At 32.3% G+C, this 20,187-nt stretch overlaps 1 long non-coding RNA gene and 1 pseudogene across 1 annotated transcript; both read right to left on the reverse strand.

Annotated features, from left to right (window-relative positions):
• Nucleotides 1–1,596: 1,596 nt before the first annotated feature.
• On the reverse strand, nucleotides 1,597–17,290 carry LOC128172844 (uncharacterized). Its single transcript, XR_008242356.1, has 3 exons — nucleotides 16,878–17,290; nucleotides 16,632–16,763; nucleotides 1,597–2,068 (listed from the first exon to the last, which is right to left on the reverse strand). It is a non-coding gene; the product is annotated as an uncharacterized LOC128172844 (long non-coding RNA).
• Nucleotides 7,384–16,460, reverse strand: LOC128172773 (uncharacterized; annotated as a pseudogene).
• Nucleotides 17,291–20,187: the final 2,897 nt, after the last annotated feature.

Genomic DNA, 20,187 nt, shown 5'->3' on the forward strand with positions numbered 1-20,187 from the left:
GTCGGCGACGGCATTTTTTTTTTAAATCGCCAAAAGCACTCTAAAACAATTTAGCCACATTAAAACATAACATATCAAAATAATGCTACCTGCTATTAAGTCTAAAACTCGTTTAATACGTGAAAATATGCACAGCGAGAATTTTTGTCTTGCAAGACAATATTTCACTGACGTATTCAGAAATATGCAAGTGACCCTAGGTCAGACACTCGGACAATGGGGTACGCATGCGTAGATAGTCGGAGGAGATGAAAAAAGATGTCGGAAAAACGTGGAGCGAAGTTAAAACTAACGGACTCCGCTAGGAAGAGGAATAAAAAGAAAGCAAATGCCAGACTTAACAAAAACAAAATCTATATCGGAAATCAGTATGATCGATGGACGGAATTACGGACGAATTTGTGTTTGAAAACAAATGTCGAACTTGCAAAGATGCTACTTGATAAGTAAGTGTAAACATTGTTTATATATAATGTATATAAGCCCATTGTCTTCAAGATTGTTGCATGAAATATTTTTAATCACTTCAGTTCGTCATGTCCCCCATGTTTATTAACCCGATTTCAGTGATTGTTGCTGTAGATGAACATAGTAAACAAAAATATACGTCAGTCATTCGGTAAACTTTGTGAAGTACGGAAGGGGAAATTTTATCGGGGAAATAGCCTACGTGCATTTCACTATTTTTTTTAGTTACAAAGATGTTCAAGGAAATGAGACAAGAGTAAGTAGTGAGGGTAGTAGTCTGAAGTCAGTATAGGGTCACCAATGACCTTGATACCTATAAATGAGGTCAAGGTCTGGTCATATGAGGTCAAGGTCAGGTCACCTGGGTCACTAGGTCAGGGTCATGTCAACTAAGGTCAGGTCACCTGGGTTACTAGGCCAGGGTCAAAGACAGGGTCATGTCAACTGAGGTCGAGTTCAGGTAACCTGCTAAGGTCAGGTCACCTTGAGGTTACCTTGATAAATGAGTTCAGGGTAAAGTCCGCCTGGATAACTTTTGAGGTCACTAACAGTCTGGAGTCATCCTGATAATTAGAACAGGCTTATGTCACCTTCAGAAGGTCACCTTGATATTTTCCTATATAGATATGTACGGTTTATACCACAATATGTTTTAAAACAGCAATGGATGAATTTAAGAACTTTATATATACCAGAATGTACTACAAGTGAAAAATTGATGGAAGAGTAACTGAAGATTTTTCTCCTTCTGAAGGTACGTTTTATTTTTATCTAGATTTTACGCCAAGTCCAATAAGAGTTTATGATTATACGATGCTCCAGGAACATGAAACATTCTGGGCCGTGGTAAAAATCTGTCTTTGGTAATTACTTTCTTTGGAGAAACACACAGTCTTACATCTTTAAGCTGCTATTTTCAGTGTATGTTACTTCATAAGTCAGAAGTAATAAAAAAAATAACAATATTAAAAAATTAAGTCTGGAGTCTTTGTCGTGTCATAATCCAAGGACAATGGATCCATTAGAAATATGATTTATGACAAAAAATTCGTACTGTTTGTAATTATGTTTTAATAGTGACTCAATACATGCGTAAACAGAATTGTATATATGGTAAAACATCTCTAGACTTTAAGTACATATAAAATAAAGGTCAATACCTTTTTGTTCATTTCACAAGCAATATTTACAACAAGTTTCATACTTATATAAACACTTTTCGATCTCATATCCATACTTGCCGGTGAGATCTCCTGATTATTATTTCAAGCTGTTCTATATCCAGAAACATTCGTTTCTGGAGATCCATTTAAACTTCGAATAGTAATTTTATATGTTTCACTGTATAAAAATTGATAATTGTTTTTTTCATGTCGCAAGCGATTGGGCTTATCGAAGGGAAATAAACTTAGCCCGCTTCTTCTCTGGTTCATCTGCGCCATATTTATCGGTGAGATAATTAACTATTATCTCACTTTGTTCCATGTCCTGCATTATTCTCTTCTGTAGAGCCTTTAAAACTTTAAATTCCCGCGTGGCAGTGACCCGTGGCTCTGTAAACCTCCGGTTAAGAGCTTCGTATTTCTTTGGACTCTTTCTCCTAAACAAATACAAAAAGTATGTTGAAATTAATGTTATTTATCAGATAGAATATATATTTATTCATTTATATACCTTATTGTTCATTTAGTCATATGTGTAAGAGAGAGAGAGGGAGTTAACAATATATATATATATATATATATATATATAAATCTGATTTAGGCATTGAGGAGACCATACCCTAAAATGTAGTTTAGGGAGACAATATACAAAATTTTTATATGTGCATATTTTTTATTGCAAATAGTCATTAAGAGGTCTTCAAGATTCAAATAACTTTACATGTGTTTTAATTTTTCAATATATCTTGTCTTTAAAAAAATACAGCAAAAATGGTCTCCTTTATATTTTGTTACTCTCTCATAAGGCTTAAGGAGACCGTGCATATATTTTCATATATATATTTTTTATGGCTTAAGTAGACCATTCTTTTTTCCCATAATTTTCATGATTTGCAAGTGCTCTATCATTTTTTATCGCCACGCAACATAGAATTAAGATATAATGCAAGGTCACTGTGTACATGTGCATGTATATGTAAGCTTTGTTAATATCTCACATAGTTGATGGTGTGGACTTTTAATATTCATAGATGGTCATTTAGAGGTCTGTGGAATGGCAATAATCTCACATCTGTTTTAATTTTTCATTACTATTAGCCCTTAAAAATATACTATATTGTCCCTCTAATATTTTGCTACTGTCTTATGCGGCTATGCGATACCGATAATACATTTTTATTAATATTACTTAATTAGGGTTTAGGTAGACCATTCTTTTTTTTTAACCATAACATTCGTGATTTGCAAGCCCTTTAATTTTCACTGTCCGGTTTTTTTTCGCATGTCACGAAATTTGCAAAAATGGGGAAAATATGTAGCATTTTAAATTTGCGTCCCTACTGAAGATTATCTTCTCAATTCAATCCATTCTACATGTATCCTAATGTGTTTTAGAATTTCACATTAATAAATGAAAAAAAAAACATTTCAAGTTCATGAACAAACTTTACTAATCATCAAAACTAATTTCAAATAGATTTCATTTATAATTTATGGACCAGGGTGTAAACATTAGTTCAATTTTGAAAGTTTAAACAATTAATCATTTCAAATTTATTAATAGAGCAATCATTTCCATTCAAAATTCAGTGTACATAACATGTCCATTATTTTGGTGAACTTGCAGTTCAATTACAACAGTTTCATTTTTTTCTGTGCAACAAAATCATGTATGTAAGGATCTGTAAATTTATGAAATCAAAATATTCATAATCTATTTTCAACCTTCATATTTCAAATTTCATACATTTCAAGAAAATAAAGCTTTTAAAATTGATTTACTTAATATTCTTCATAATTCATATATAACAATAAAAAAAGGTGATCAAAGATCACGTATTGAATGAACCATTCATTAATAAATGTTAATGAATAACATTGATAATAAGTACACATGTAAGAAATTGACAAAGTTTAAAAGTTACTCTGGGAGCAAAAATGACTGATCAAATGCATGGCAATAAAAATATTAAAGGACGAACAGGATTATGCAGCTAAAAAAATTTCAAAATTTTCAAACATAAAGACATTAGGATGTCGTCTGCAACACATATCACGTTTAGGGGCCACTTTCTTGCCTTATAAGAAACAAAGGTAATCACAGATTACAAAGCACCGAGACGAGGCATCACCTTTATAAAGCATCACCTTTATGAGACCACCTTTATCATATTACCTGAAAATCATAGTTAATGATCTTGGATATCTATGGATACTGTTTCGAAACAATATCATATTACTATATCATATGTTAAAAAATTGGATAATAATCATTCATTTCATATATTAATATAAGATACACACATATAATAATAAAAATAAAATACTGTAATAAATAATGATGCAATATGATATTGTAACATATGATATGACATAGTGTCATGTTAAATACATTATTGCATTTGATCACATAACACAATATCATAATATATGATACAATGTCATATCACATAATACATCACAATTTTGTAACACATTATATTATCATGTATACTTAAGTATGATATTGTATGATATTATATCATATTTGATACATAATATGATATTGTATCATAAGATACAATATAACTTGATTCAACATTGTATCAAATCATATGATACAATATCATGTGATACAGTAATATATTATATAATACAATATCACTTTATACAATATCGTATCATATGTTACAATATTATATATTCCAATATCAAATAATACTATTTCATGTGATAAAATAATATATTATATAAACCAATATCATTTTATACAATATCATATCATGTGATAAGATATTATATATTACAATACAATATTGTATCATATTATACCATATTAAATATGACAATATAATATGAAACAATAGCATGTGATAAAATAGTATATAATACATTATCATTTTATACAACATTGCATCATAATAAAAAATACTTTACATTACAATATAATGATACAATATCATATCATTATGCACAAAAATATTGATACAATATCCTACTAACTTTTTATAATATACTATATGATATAACATTGTATCATATAAAACAATAGTGTATCAAATCTGACAATACTATATCATTTGAATCATGTTATATCATTTAACAACAAACACATCTATCAATCAGGTTAGAGTGAGGTAGGATATTCTTTTTAAACATCCTTGATAATAGAGATCAGGATCTGAAACTGAAGCAACCTCTATGATTCATTTATATTATAGTTAAATTAACTATGCAAGCTATTGTCTATAAATCATGTGACCTGTTCCAAAATAACTAAACCTCATCCAGCATCCAAAACCTATGACTCAGATTCGGCATTCAAGCCTGCCAGATGCATCAGTATCATAAGACGCATCATCAATTCAAGTTTGGTTAAATTAGGACCAGTCATTACTAAGATATATTTTTAGCATCCTTGATTATGAAGATCAGGCTCTGCATCTGAAGCTACCTTTGCAATTCATTTATATTATAGTTAAATCAACTATGCAAGTTTGAAATAGTACTAAATAAATTTAATATATGACCTGTTCCAAAAAACATAACCTCATCCAGCATCAGAAACCTATGGCTAAGATTCAGCATACAAGCCTTTTAGGTGCATCAGTATCTTAAGATGCATCATCCATGCAAGTTTGGATCAGTAGTAATTTAGAAATTGCTATCAAAGGCCACCTGCACCAAAAACTTTAACCTGTTCCAAAAACCTTAACCTCCAGCATCTAAAATTCATTGCCCAGATTCAGCATCCAAGTTTTTCAAGTTCATAAAAAGGTACAGATGCATCATCCATGCAAGTTTGGTGAAGGACAAGAAATAACTAAGATAAAGGACCTGCGACAAAAACTTTTACCAGGTCCGGACGCCAACGCCAGCAGTATAGCATAAGTTCCCCCGAACTTCGTCTCGGTGAGCTAAAAATAAATTATCATACATGCCCTACGTCTTGTTGTTACATTACAGTTACATTATATGTAAAATGATGAGATTCATGTTTGCTTTTTCATTGATTTCATTTCATTTAATTTTTTAAATGTCCTAAGTCTTGTTGTTTTTCTCTCGTTGAAGATTTTAGATCTAATCTTCAAAAATTTGGTCCTCTCATCAAGCCGTTCCAATGAATACATTTCATGTTTTTCCAAAAACTCCTGGATTTCTCTTTTACCTTGAAAAGATTTTAAAAATAATATGAACAATCAGAATTATTATATTGTTACATATTCATGTAAAAAGGATAATACCTATGTATAGATTCAAGGCATACCATACTCTGTATGGTTTTTGCTTCCACTACTTCTTGCTGAATATTTTGATTTTCATAAATACATTCATGCTCGAACTACATTCATCCACTTATATGTCAAGATTATCTGTTTTGAAATGCCCCCTCTACCGCTTTAGGCTTCAATACACAACCCAAAATAGAAAGCCTATAGGGATTTTGCATTGCATCGGCCATGAAATAGCCTGGATGACATAATTGAAAAATTGTATGAGGTATTTCAAGTGGGTTCCGAATGGTGAAAAGATGTAAATATTTCACATTATAAATCTCCATGAGAAATTTGTTTCTATTCCTGTAACGGTCACCTGAGTAGCATATGACCCATACACAAACTTGTCGAGGAGTCTCATATATGCATTTAATTAATTAGGTTTTATTCTGGAGTAGAAAAATTATAAATTAGTAATGACGGCCACCTCCCTGCCTGAAATCTTTCAAAAAGAACTGTGAAACCTACAATTTTGGCAAAAAACTTAAAAGATCGGGTCTACAAAATCATGAATTCAGTTTCCTTTCAGGTGTGTGGGAGTAAAAAGGATAATTTTTTAACATTATATGCAATAACACCTATACATCCATTTTGGCCCTGCCCTAGAGTTAAAACCCATACTCCAGGGGACATGAAAATTAAAATTTCAGTAGAGGACTTCCTGGTAAACATAATTATAGGTCAGTTTTTATACAGATGTGTGAGAATAGAGAAGAAAATGTTATAACATTATATGCATTAACACTATATTGCCTCCCCCTCATGTCCTGAACCCCTGACCCAGGGGCCATGAATTTTACAATTTAGGTAGAGGAGTTAGTGGACATCGTAACCATGTATTCAGTTTTTTGCCCACATGTGTGGGAGTAGAGAAGAAGATTTCTTAAGATTTAAAACATTTTACTATATGGCCATATTGGCCCCACCCTAGAGCGTGAACCCCTGACCCGGGGGTCATAAATTTCACAATTTTGGTAGAGGGCTTCATGGACTTTATAACCAGATATATATATATATTTATATGGGAGTAGAAAAGAAGATTTTCTAAGATTTAATACATTTTTACTATATGGCCATACTGGCCCCATTCTAGAGCCTGAACCCCTGACCCAGGGGCCATGAATTTCACAATTTATGTAGAGGGCTTCATGGACATTATTACTATGCAACCAGTTTTTTCCTAACATGTGTGGGAATAGAGAAGAATATTTTTTAAAATTTGGCTCTTTTTTTGCAAATTTGGCCCCACATGTGGCGCCCCGGGGGTAGTAGAGCCATGAATTTTACAATTTAGATTCCTCTCACCATAGAGATGCCTCACATCAAAAATGGTAATAATCAGCCCTGTAGTTTTTAAGAAGAAGTTAAAAATGTAAAATTGTTAAGGCACGATGCACGATAACGGACGAAAACGGATTGCAATAAACTCAAGTGACCTAAAAATTGCTAATTCATCAAATTGTGGATAGATAGACCAAGCAACAAAGATATATCACCTGAGCTGCTTTTAGTCTTCTTGACTGCAACTGGGCTTGCAAGAACTTTAGTTCCATTATCATCTTCGATCTCAAAGAAGCACTCTGTAATAACAATATCATGAATATCTTACTTTGCAAATACTAAGGACAGGCATGCATAAAACGTAATGAAAAGAGCAAACATTATGGATGGGTTTTAATTATTAAACGATGCAAATCAATGTACCATTGTCATCTTAAAGAAAGAAAGAAAATTATTGAGAAAAGTTTTTATCATTTCAATAATATGACTTCTATTACCCCCCCCCCCCCCCCCCCACCACTACCACACACAGATTCACACAAATAAAAAAAAAGACTGATCACCTTGTGGTGTAACATCCGATGCATTTGCATTTCCACTCTCGCAGGGTTTGGACATCAAATCTTCTTCAGTCACATGTGATTCAGGTGCTGTACTTGGACCTTTAGGATTGTGCACATGTAACTCCGACACTCACCCTTTTAGATTAAATTTCAAAAATGTATACAAATACAAAAATTATTTAATGAAGAAAAAAGAAAAAGAAATACATACACAGTGATTTACCACACTAAAGCACTGCCCATATGCAAATGTGGGGGTATTTTACCCAGTTTTAAGCTTAAGTGTAAATTTTCCCTTACATGTAAATAATCCCTTTTACAGTATTGAAAGTGGTACTCAGCAAATGTTATTAAACACTTTACATTTTCATTACTATCTGAACATTTCTTGAAAGTCAAATGGAATTGTGCACTACAGCCTCTGTCACAAGTCACAAGGAAATAACTCCATCTATACATTGTCATTCAAAAGCCAGAAGCCTAACACCTAGCTGCAATAATGTAGCCCTCTCCTGTTTTTTGTTTTTTGTTTTTTTTGGGGGGGGGGGGAGGGGGGGGGAGTAAACATCAGTTATAAAAAATCGGAGAGGGCTACATTGTTGCAGCTACATATGTATGACTATCCTATTATCAAACAAGAAAAACATTCACAAAATAGATTGAAACAAACCTATCAAGTTGACTTCTTTCATCACAGGAACTGAGAGAGGGAAAACAATGGTATGGAACTGCAAAAGATCAAAGAATCGTTATTGCATAAATAAAGTTTAAAACAAGAAATCTTTTAAAGAAACAGTTGCCCCTTTTGTGGCTTTATCAATCTTAAAATGATTACTTTCTTTCACAAGTCAAAATTAATTATTCTTACTAGACTTTGACCCGTGCGTGCACGGGTTGACATTGCATATGATATCGGACATTCACTACATCGACGCACCGTATTGTTTACAATTACAGAACCAAGCTTTAAGCCTACAATAATGCTATTAATTTCACTACACTCTGCTTAGTTATAATAATCTGACAGGAATGCTTCCCATATACCCGTAATGTAGCAGAAAATTGCAGAATCGCTCCGAATCGATTTTTGAGAAAAATAATGAAGTTGTATTGAAAATAACAGTCAAATTATTCATAACAAACCATTCTGAGGCTGTAAATACTTTTCATCTAAATATTTAATTCATATTATTAAAGGAATCAACACTTTTTTGCTCGCTTCAAAATTACACACCATGTTGATATTCGGATCTCTTGGGATTTTACTCTAACACAGTGTATTTATATTTAAGAATATTATTACATATAGGAGAATTTATTACATCCATTACATTCCACTCATATCATGGAAATCAAATGCATTATCACAGCATTAGGGAGACCAGACAAACATGTTAATTGTTATACATAATAACGTTGCAACTTTGATTCTAATTCATTTACTTTGTTCAAAATGCTCACTGTTTTCTCTGAGGTTCAAGATGTCCTGTTTTTCCATTGCGTTGCGGCTAGCTCTCAATATATCTGTGGTGGACTCTGTATAAAAGTACTAATATATTGTATTGTAAATACAAGCTTCAACATTTACTTTTTAAATCATTGCAAATTTTATTCCTTATGACTAATTAAAATAAATATTACAAATATATTACCGGTACATCCATTACATTCCACTCATATCATGGAAATCAAATACATTATCCCAGCATTAAGGAGACCAAGCCCCAGGATCACATAATAACATTGCAACATTTAGTTTAATTCATTTACCTTGTTCAAAATACTCAGTGTTTTCTCTGTGGGTCAAGATGTCCCGTTTTCCCATTGTGTTGCGGCTAGATCTCAATGAATTTGGGGTGGACTCTGTAAAAAGTACCAATATATTGTATTGCAATTTCAAGTCTCTAAGTTTACTTCTTTATATCATTGCTAAGTTTATTCCTAATGATTAATAAAAATAAATATAACAAATATATTACATCCATTAAATTCCACTAATATCATGGAAATCTAATGCATTATCACAGCATTAGGGAGACCAGACAAACAATTTTATTATTCTTTCATGTTAAATGTTAAATACTGAAATCTGATTGGTTTAGACGCAGTTGGTAATCCGTTCTATTACCCTCAACGTTAGTAACACACTTGGCAATTGGTAACACAACGAACTGTTACATGCGCTTAAATTATGAGCGTACGGTTTGTCGTAGAATTTACTTCATTTCTAAATAAAAGCAGTAAAATTTTCTTTAGAAATAAGACATTCAGTAAAATAAAATGAATAGTGCCTGTTTGGGAGGGTATCTATTGAAATTGACACCCCTCGAAAACCATTGTCAACCTCCGCTCACTGCTTTACCTTAGGGTCAAGCTGTCCTGTTTTTCCATTGTGTTGCAGCTAGATCTCAATGAAACTGGGGTGGGCTCTGTAAAAAAGTACCAATATATTGTATCATAAATACATGCTTCTAAGTTTACTTCTTTATCTCTTTGCAAAACTTATTCCTAATGACTTATACATGTACTTATAAGTATAACAAATATATTACATCCATTACATTCCACTCATATCATGGAAATCAAATGCATTATCACAGCATTAGGGAGACCAAGCCCCAAGATCACGAGCAATCTTAGACTTGAGTAGTAAATTGTACACTGCCAGTGGCGTAGCTACCATGTATGCTTATATGCCTGAGCATGCACATCATTTGGGGGAAAAATCAGTAAAAAAATAAATAAAGAAAAAAAAAATATAAAAAAAGAATTCAAGTATTAAGGTCCATACTTAGTTATTCCATCAGCCCGTTTCCGTCACTCGGTCCTACTTTATCCGAAATCAATGCTAAACAAAGACGTATTAAGCACCAAATATAGCCACACAATATGGTCTTAAAGTACCATATTAAAGAAACAGTACACAATGCATGTACCTAAAAAGGCAACTATTTATTTTGCAGTTGAACTTAGTTTTACACATTTTAAATTTCCCCGAGAGAATATCACAGCTTTATTGAGATATTCATTACCATAAACTATGTGAAAATGAACTTAAGAATAAAAGCTTTGAGTGGGTCAAAGGCAAATGTCAAAAATAAATTCTTCTTTTAACTTTTAATAAGTTTTGTGATTTTATTTTATGCCTAAACTATAGCCAAAACAATTTTAACTGCCTAAAAATAGGCTTAAATAGTAAGCATTCCTTTCAATTTCTGCTTTAATTTTTGGTGTTAAAAATCGTCAGAATCCATGAGCTTCCAGGGGCTTTCGCCCCCTGGGCTTTGTCCTGGACCCACTGGGGGCCTCATGGTGGCCCCCACACCCCCTGCCATTTTAAGCATGCACTTCGTTTCAGGTCTAGCTACCCAACTGACTGTATTAATGTTTCTTGCTTAAAAACATAATAACATTGCAACATTGAATTTAATTCATTTACCTGCTTCAAAATGCTCACTGTTTTCTCTGAGGGTCAAGATGCCCTGTTTTTCCATTGTGTTGCGGCTAGCTCTCAATGAATTTGGGGTGGACTCTGTAAAAATACCAATATATTGTATTGTAAATACAAGCTTCTACGTTTACTTTTTTAAATCATTGCAAATTTTATTCCTAGTGATTAAACAAAATAAATATAACTGTTACAAATATATTACATCCAGTACATTCCACTCATATCATGTAAATCTAATGCATTATCACAGCATTAGGGAGACCAGATCAACATGTAGATTGTTATACACAACTACATTTCAAAGTATATCTAGTTAATATAAATGGATTTACTTTAGTCTGAATTAAAATGACTGGGCTCTCAGCCTCTTGTTCTTTCAGGTATTTTTTGCAAAGTGAAAATGGACTGCAGATGCAAAATTATTCTTTAAATAATAACATTAACCAAAACCTTCTTATTTCCATCTGATTCAGAATCAGAACTTGGCGAGTAGTTTGATACACTAAATGGGTCAGAATCCACATCAGAGGGAACTGAAAGAAATTAAAACAATATTATAAATTATGAAATTTTCTTTCATAAACATTCATCAATTATTAGTTTACCACATTTGGTAATTGATGTTTCTTTTTTATAAATCTGACAACAGACCACTGACTAAATCAAACTTTTCAGCCATGGTACAAAAACAAGACTGTACCAATATTCAGTGAAAAATGAATTCCAATTCAGATTGATGCTTAAATTAACTAACCTACCAAATCTGATAATTCTATGTAAATGTATATTTTTCAAGAAGTACATTCTGTAAACAATTTGCAAAATATACATATTTACAACAGAAACAGATTTTGTAATTTATCTAACAAAAAACAATTTTGTTCTGCAAAGGAGACCCTCCACATTAGTGACAGATTCACAATGCACACTGACTTATATTAATAGCTTTTTGTTGGCATGGATGTTAGCGCGAGTGGGTCATGATGTGGGAAGAAGTTGGGGTGACTGGAGAAAACCCACGTGTCCAAGTAGGCGACCAATGTACCCTATCATATACAACAACTGTCGATCATGGGGATTAAACTTGGGTCGCAGTGGTGATCAGCAGGTGCATTGTCCACTGCACAACTGGACACCTCTTTCAAGCTTTTAATTTATTAGTGCTTGATAATGAAAACAAAATAAATCTATTCAGGTCAGCACAAGAACCGTATATAATGTTAAAATTGAAAGAAAATCAAACAACTATAAACAAAATAAAGTGAAATAAAACCTAACAAAACCATTACCAAAATCAAAAGGATCACAGCCTTTTCTGAAATCGATCAAAAATAGTACCGGTAAAAACATGTACATGAACAGGGGCTAGTGTTGTCACGATGATTGAATTTCAATCAATGATCAGTTGAAAAGGTTGTCGATTTATCATAATCGATTTAAGATTTTATCATCAATTATACTCAGTCTGGGTTTATTACATTAATATTATACCTATCATTTTGTTTTCTAATCTGTATTGAATGAAATGAAAACTGTTGTGAGCTGGGGGTTTTCTTCAATCTCAAAAGATGTGCAACATTCTACCTAATAAAAATACAGCAAAAGTCTTATAAGCTTTTAAAAGGAAGTGAAAATAGCACTTATATATTTTAGATTATACATTATAGCATAAAATTTAGTGCCCCATATTATTGAATTTAATATAATTTGTTACCGATTCGATTATTGACCGATCATCAGATGGCAAGAGACAACCAATTCTGCTGATTAATTGATCACGATTTTTAACCTATTTAACAACACTAACAGAAGTTTTAATTAGGCTTGTTTTTCAATAAAAACATATAATTATCTATTCTGATACTTTTTAAATTCTTGAGAAAAACCTATTTTTTAGATTAGTTTAAAACAAATCAATGTACGAAAAAATGCAAAAACAAAACCAAAGCCAGATAACAAGATATCCAAAGCCTGATTGTAAATCACTAAACTCTCTCTTAATAATTATTTTTTGTGTATAATTAATCCAACCATTTTCCTACCTTGCTGGGCCACCGCAAGCTTTTCCCATCACAACCATAGTCATACACATGAAGTATCTCTTCCCCAACCACAATGTCTCTCATAGCAAACAATCATAGGTATTCCCTTCCATTAAACACTCTGAGTTTATGGTGGAGTTTGCATCGTCCTTGCCATCATTTACAAACTGGCAGATACATGTATGGTTGTTCACTCCTGACAGCATCAATACTACAGTGTACATAAAAAGAAATCAAACCTTAGATAAGAAGCATATAATTACTGGTATTTTTGCTTGACTTAATTAGAATTGTTTATAGTTATTTCTAGAAACATTACTGCCATACATAAATGTTAAAATATTACATTTAGCTGCAGGTCTGTATCTCCTGGTCTGAAAAAAAAAATTTGGATAAACGTTGCTTCAATTTTTTTGTTTACATCAGGAGCTACATACCTCCAGCTTCATGTAAATATGTTTAAATCGTATTACCAAAGTTCTTTTCCATTATATTTATAGATAAATATTTTGTTTTCTGTGCTTGTCTTCAGTCTCTCCTCCCCATCCTGTCCTTTTAATGTTTCTCCTGCAGGAGAAAATCTCCACTGACATGACTGGTTGTGCTAATAACTCCAAAACCTACATTAAAACCACAAGCACCTGTGTGAAAGCATTGTTTATATGCAAAGAAAACTTTTGGATTCATAAACATCTACATTAAGCCCCATTCACAATTGGCGTACGAGCACTTTACAACTCGTTGCGATCGGAATGTTTTAGATTCGCACGAGCTCTCTCATATATTGCATGAGGTCTCGCATTTGTTGCATGCGTTTTAGTGCTTGCATCAAGTCTCCTTAAAAATTGTGGACATGCACACTATTCAGACGCGACTGAATGCGATCCAAATCATCGCAGTGCAATGCACGAACAATATATAGTACTAACATTTTACAACATTTTGTATACTTGCAAGAGTGCAGGTGCATGATTTTTAAAGGTCATAAGATGAATCGCTGCTGTAGAGAGAGAGAGAGAGAGAGAGAGAGAGAGAGAGAGAGTTAGAGTTGAATGTGATAATAGTCTACCATATATCATATGTGCATGTTCTAGTGAGAACATACATTAAATTGGTAAACAACAAAATATTTACAACCATCGACCATTTCTAATGCTATCATGTATGAAACATGTCATGTTATTCTAATAAATCAACAATTACAGGGGGAAGGGCGCCCCGGGTGCGCATAAACATTAAAATTAATACAAGTATCAAAAAGTAGTTTTAAAAGTGTTGCTACATTGGTCATGCTTCTGGATTGAATGTTCTTGAGAGCACATTGTGCATAACGCTGTGTAATCAAGACATACATGTTTTGCCTGGTCAACAGATCACACTCAGCCCAACGGGAATCTGCAGACACATTGTTTACATCATTATTAATCATCAAAAGCCAAAAATTTTACAAACCTGATAATATCCGAAAAGCCAAACGAGAGTGATACTATGATGTCACATTTGTAAATGTGGGTCACAATTGTAAATGTGGGGTGAGCATCCCGGTTGTAAACATGGAGGCCTGACTATCTTACCTATAATAGTCAATTCGTACATAGAATAGTCGGCTATCTTTCCACTATACAAGTGAAAAAGAGCAACTGATCTTAATTTGCTTTTAATTCATTTAGGTAACAAGGGGTACATGTACATATATCTACATTACGTACATAATTAATTTAAAACAATATTACTGGTACATATAACTGTAATATAGAAAATTCTTCATGTCGATCTATTTACATAAAGCGACATTCTTCGGTTAACTTTTCTGTCCATTTTCAATAAACTAGCTATATAATTCAGGGATTTTTCAGCCTTTTTTTATTTTGAAAATGCCAATTTTTTTGGAATTGGGAAAATTGTATCGACAATTTCATGCAGTTGGAAAAAATCATATGTTGCATACATCATGATTTCTGAATTTATTATCATAATGGAAAATCAAAGAGCTAGACTTTAATTGAATAGAATCTAATTAACTTCACAATATAGATATGTGTATAATATTCCTATATTTAGTTATTAGAACAAGTCTTTTTCCCTGAAATAAACACCTTCAACACTGGTCATAAAAGTATTACATTATTAAGAATTTATCAACATCCCCTTTTAAATTGAGAATGTATTTTTCTGTTTGAAATATTTCATTTACCTTTAACTTTTATATCAGTCTAGTGTGTGTAAAAAAAAAAACATGTACCATTTACAGTACTGTACTGTATACCACAAAATAACGATGTTTTAGAAAAACAGAGGAAAATCGGATTAAAAGTTGGCGATGTTTACAGCGTGTTTGGAAACTTTTATGACTGCAGTTTTGCTAAATGGGTTTAATCATTTGTTAATACTGAACATTTATGGACATTCTGGTTATTTTACGAAGTATTTTTTGATAAGAAATAAACATAAGAACTATTTACCAGTTGGGGAAAAATACTGCTATACTAATTGGGATCATAATTTGGACAGCTGCTGAAGTGAACTTATTTCCAATTGGGAATGGGGACGACTTTTGCTCTGGAGAAGGTACTGATAAATCCTTGAATTACATATTACATCAAACGTACAGTGGAAATGAAAATCATGCTTTTATTGTTAACTTCGTTTCGAATGTCCTCGAAGATTAATCAACATTTGGTGTAAAATAGTCAAGTTGCACACATTATCGCCCTATTTTATTTGAATATTTAAAAAAAAACTTCATAAAAACATTACTTTGTTCAATTGTAGTAGGATTATCAAAAGTACTTACCATAAAATGGCTTTGATTCCTAAAAGGCAACACGCTGGCGTTAAAAGGTCCATTGTTTTAACCCGAGACGTTCCGAGAGTACTCGGAACAAATGGCGGAGAGCACTTGCCAAATGTTCAAACATGGTCAAGAAATTAACGACTTTTTTTCTAGTTAGGCTTTATACATAAAAAGTGAAAAAGTATTTTGAAAACAAGTTCATTTAGAATAATTAAAGGCTAAACAAATTATATATGTTAGATTTTTTGCAATATTGCAAGTTTTCGTTGGTCTCCTAAATGCAGAAAAATAGTCATTGCTAATTATACGATGGAGGCAGATTGAATTCCTTTTTACGAAAAAATATAGACAAAAGGCAACTATTGGATGTCAAATAATAGACACATTGATGCATTTTAGGCAAAGACACACCGTTCATTCATTTAAAGCTAAGCCAATTACATTTTAGACAAGGTCAAAATAATACGGAGACCAAAATATGTCTCCCTAATCTACTGGTCTCCCTAATAAAGATAAAATAATACAATCGGTCTACCAAATGCATAAGTCAGATATATATATATATATATATATATATATATATATATATGTATAGTCATATCAATTTAATTACCTGAAAGTCGTCAGGATAGAATCCTCAACGTTGGTAAATGGTGCAGAACTGGCGGGTGGCCAGTTCTCATCCAGAGGCGGGGAGTATGTACAACTAGTGGTAGTGGTACTACTGGGGCTACTGGATGTGTATCTATTTAATATAAAAACGATGAAAAAAAATAATGCGTCAGAATTTTTCCAAGGATTTTGGTATTAGCTTACAAAATAATCATAAATATTTTTTTCAAATAGTGAATATCATTACCTTTTGAAAGGTATTTCTGTTTTCACTTCTCTGTCCTTTTTAATTTTTATTTCGCTAGCTTGTTGTGTATTGTTAAGCAGAGTTCTTAATACGGAAGTCTCCTCCGTCTTAGCTTCAGATTTGGGAGTTGGACTTTCAAGACAAGGAGGCCTTTTAAAGAAATTGACCAAATTAAATAACCTACCTTAATATATACAGATTTAAAATGCATATATCAACATCTGAGTCACGGACTTTTCTTAATTACGGAAATACAATGATGGCGTAATTATAAAACTTTTAAATTTATACTTATAAATCAATAATCATCGTAAAAATAAATAAACCCTTCTTTAAAAAGTTGTTCCCTTGAAGAGGGAGGAACTTGTTCATCGATCTGTTCCCAGAGATCATCAAAGTCTGTGGATGTTGCAAAATCACTGTATAATCAATGAAAAAAAAATGAAGAGAAATTTAAGACGTGCGTTTGCAATACCATTAATTCCTAAGAACCATGGAAATGACAGACGTTGCATTCAGTAAGTTTTGAATTAAAAATGAATAAATTTAAATAAATAAAATAATGGATTATATTTAAATTACTATTGAAGTTGTTTCTTCAGCAACCCTTTTATTTAGACAAACCTTTGATATATGTTATCCTGGGAGGGACGGGTGTGGTGGTTTTGATTTTTTCGGTGATGATTGTTTGTGCGATCAAGAGAAGGTGTCTGAGGAGACGGGTGGACATCGAGATCGAGTCCCTGTCACCCGCCGAGTATGACGCAGTTGTCATGAGGGACTTTAAAAATGATTAACTTTTTTTTAGTGATAAATCTGACGCTATGTGTGAGATGAAGAGTCCACGATGTACCTATTCAAGTTCGACACCCCACACCCCCACCGGTCATGCCAGCTCCTCAACCAAGACCACTCCTCCGTCAACAAGGCAGAGGCGCCCACCCAACAGACTGACTTATTGCTTTCTCCAACCTCCTTTTGTAATGATAATCTTTTTAACATATTGACTTTTCTGAAATTCTTTCTGTATTTAATAAACGAAATATAAATCTTTGAATTATTTGTAATCTTTGAATTATTGTGTCAGTGGTTATTTTGTAAATGTTGAGTACATTGCTACAGACTGTTTCAACAGTTAATATAATTGAAAAAAAACATGTTGAATTTGTTTTTACATTTCAATTTTTGCAAAAATTGCATACATTTAATTTCCGGAGGATATTCCTCCCTTGCAGCTCCTGTTGAAGAGAGCTTCCAAGCTATCTTCAAGAATTCAGCACGCGCTGCTGAATGCTTTCTTCTGCGCTTGTATGAAAAAAGATAAATTACCTAAATACCCTGAGCAAGTGTTTTACAGTTCCACACATTACATATAGTAAAGTAAATGTGAATTTGCATTTATACCGGTTTGAGTCAACAATCATTACACAAAAGTAGTGTAGTAGTATAAATGCATAACAGATGTCACCACACAAGAGAATATATTTCTTAAATATACATTGAGTGAGTAACATGTAATTTCGCAAACAGTAATTACGGATTAATAAAGCACATTCGATATATTTAGCAAGACCAAACAAGCAGATATGTGATCTGAGCCCAAAAAGTGATGTAATTTAATTGGAGACTTATAATAATACTCGCTTACATATATTTTTTCTTTTTTTATATTAGTTTGAACGCAATGCTAAAAAATATACAGAAATTTTTATTTAAGATATGCAAGTCAGTGCCAAGCATTTGTATTTAATATCAATTATTATATCGAACAATTGTAAACAACCTTCAAATTTTTTTAACAAAACGTATCAATGCATTTGTCAATAGTTTATGGAGCATGAACAATAAATTTTTTTGTATTGATTCATTAAAAATGCGTTTCCATTGAAAAAATCAATAAATTTATTGAAAAAAATATGTCAAAGTATCCCAGTACAAAAACAGCAGCAAGGATAAGAATTGCAGTGATGACGCCCATAGACAATTTAAAAAACCAAATTATCAATTTTGTTCCAATATTTGTTAAATAATTTTCAGACCATTTAGATACAATGCAATCTTCAACATGATCAGTTACCTGAAACAGTATTTAAAAAAGAACATTTTGTCACCGACAGTTTTTTTTCTTTCAAAATGCATTTTTTCCAAAAAAATTTTTGGAAGTTTTATGTTTTATGAAAAAATCAATATATAGAGAAAAAAACATGATTAATCACAAAATCTATATCACATCCCATATCAACACAAGACTCCAATACATGTATCAGCTTGTGGGCCAAAGATTGTTAAGGTCCGAGGTAATCCGAATGAAAAGTACAAAGGTGGTACGAAAGGTGTAATAAAGGGTGATGATTCAGTGTGTGTGAAAAAAGCGCATGCCACTGCTCATATCAGGGGTGCAAACACACTGTATAATATACCGAGTATATATAAATAATAAATTATATTGAACAATTCTTAGATAGCCTAATTTTTATCAACCTCTACAAAAATGCAACAGACGGTATATTCTGAAATGGCCTAAAAATTACCTTCATGAAAACCTTCCACCAAGCAAAACAAGCCTTCCAGGCTCTCTTCTGGTGTATCTCCATCTAATCGTGCCATATGAGCTCCTCGAATTCTTTCACATGTTTACTGATCACCTCCTACAGGTATTTGTCGCATTTCAGCACTTGAGTCATCCCTAATTTATAAACTACACAAGTAAACACAGTTCTTTCAATAAATACTGGTACATAATAAAAAAAAAAAAATCAGCAACAAACTAATGTGTCCGATTCATTATCTCTAAAATTGCTTATATCTTTCTATGCATGTTTACCGCACATCCACATTGTCTAATTCCTCTAAAGTTCTTGCATTTGGGACATATTTTTGTAGATATCTGAGTATCTTGATCATGTCATTCATTTTGTTTTCATTCTTGGCCAAGACCCCTAAAGGTAACTACATAATAAAAAAAGTACAAAAAATTATCATAAATTATATTTGAATATTTAAGCATAACCCCCTACCCTCTTGATTGATTGATTTATTTTCAAATTAAGTGCATATTTTCAAACTAATTATTGAAATTGAATTGGTTATGCGAAAAATTCATGTATCATTTTTCTTGGCTCTTTCATTGTAAATAATGTTCAATCTTGTGTTGAAGAGAGGAGTATGTGATATATTAATACTGGAAATAAAACATATAATCTTTATCATGCCAAGTAATTAAGAGAAACATGCAATTTACTCATTCAATGGATTTTATTAACATGAAGGGTACTGGGCAAATAATGATTTGTATTTCTAATTCATGCAA

This window comes from Crassostrea angulata, chromosome 2 (genome assembly GCF_025612915.1).
Source record: "Crassostrea angulata isolate pt1a10 chromosome 2, ASM2561291v2, whole genome shotgun sequence".
NCBI classification, from domain to species: domain Eukaryota; kingdom Metazoa; phylum Mollusca; class Bivalvia; order Ostreida; family Ostreidae; genus Magallana; species Magallana angulata.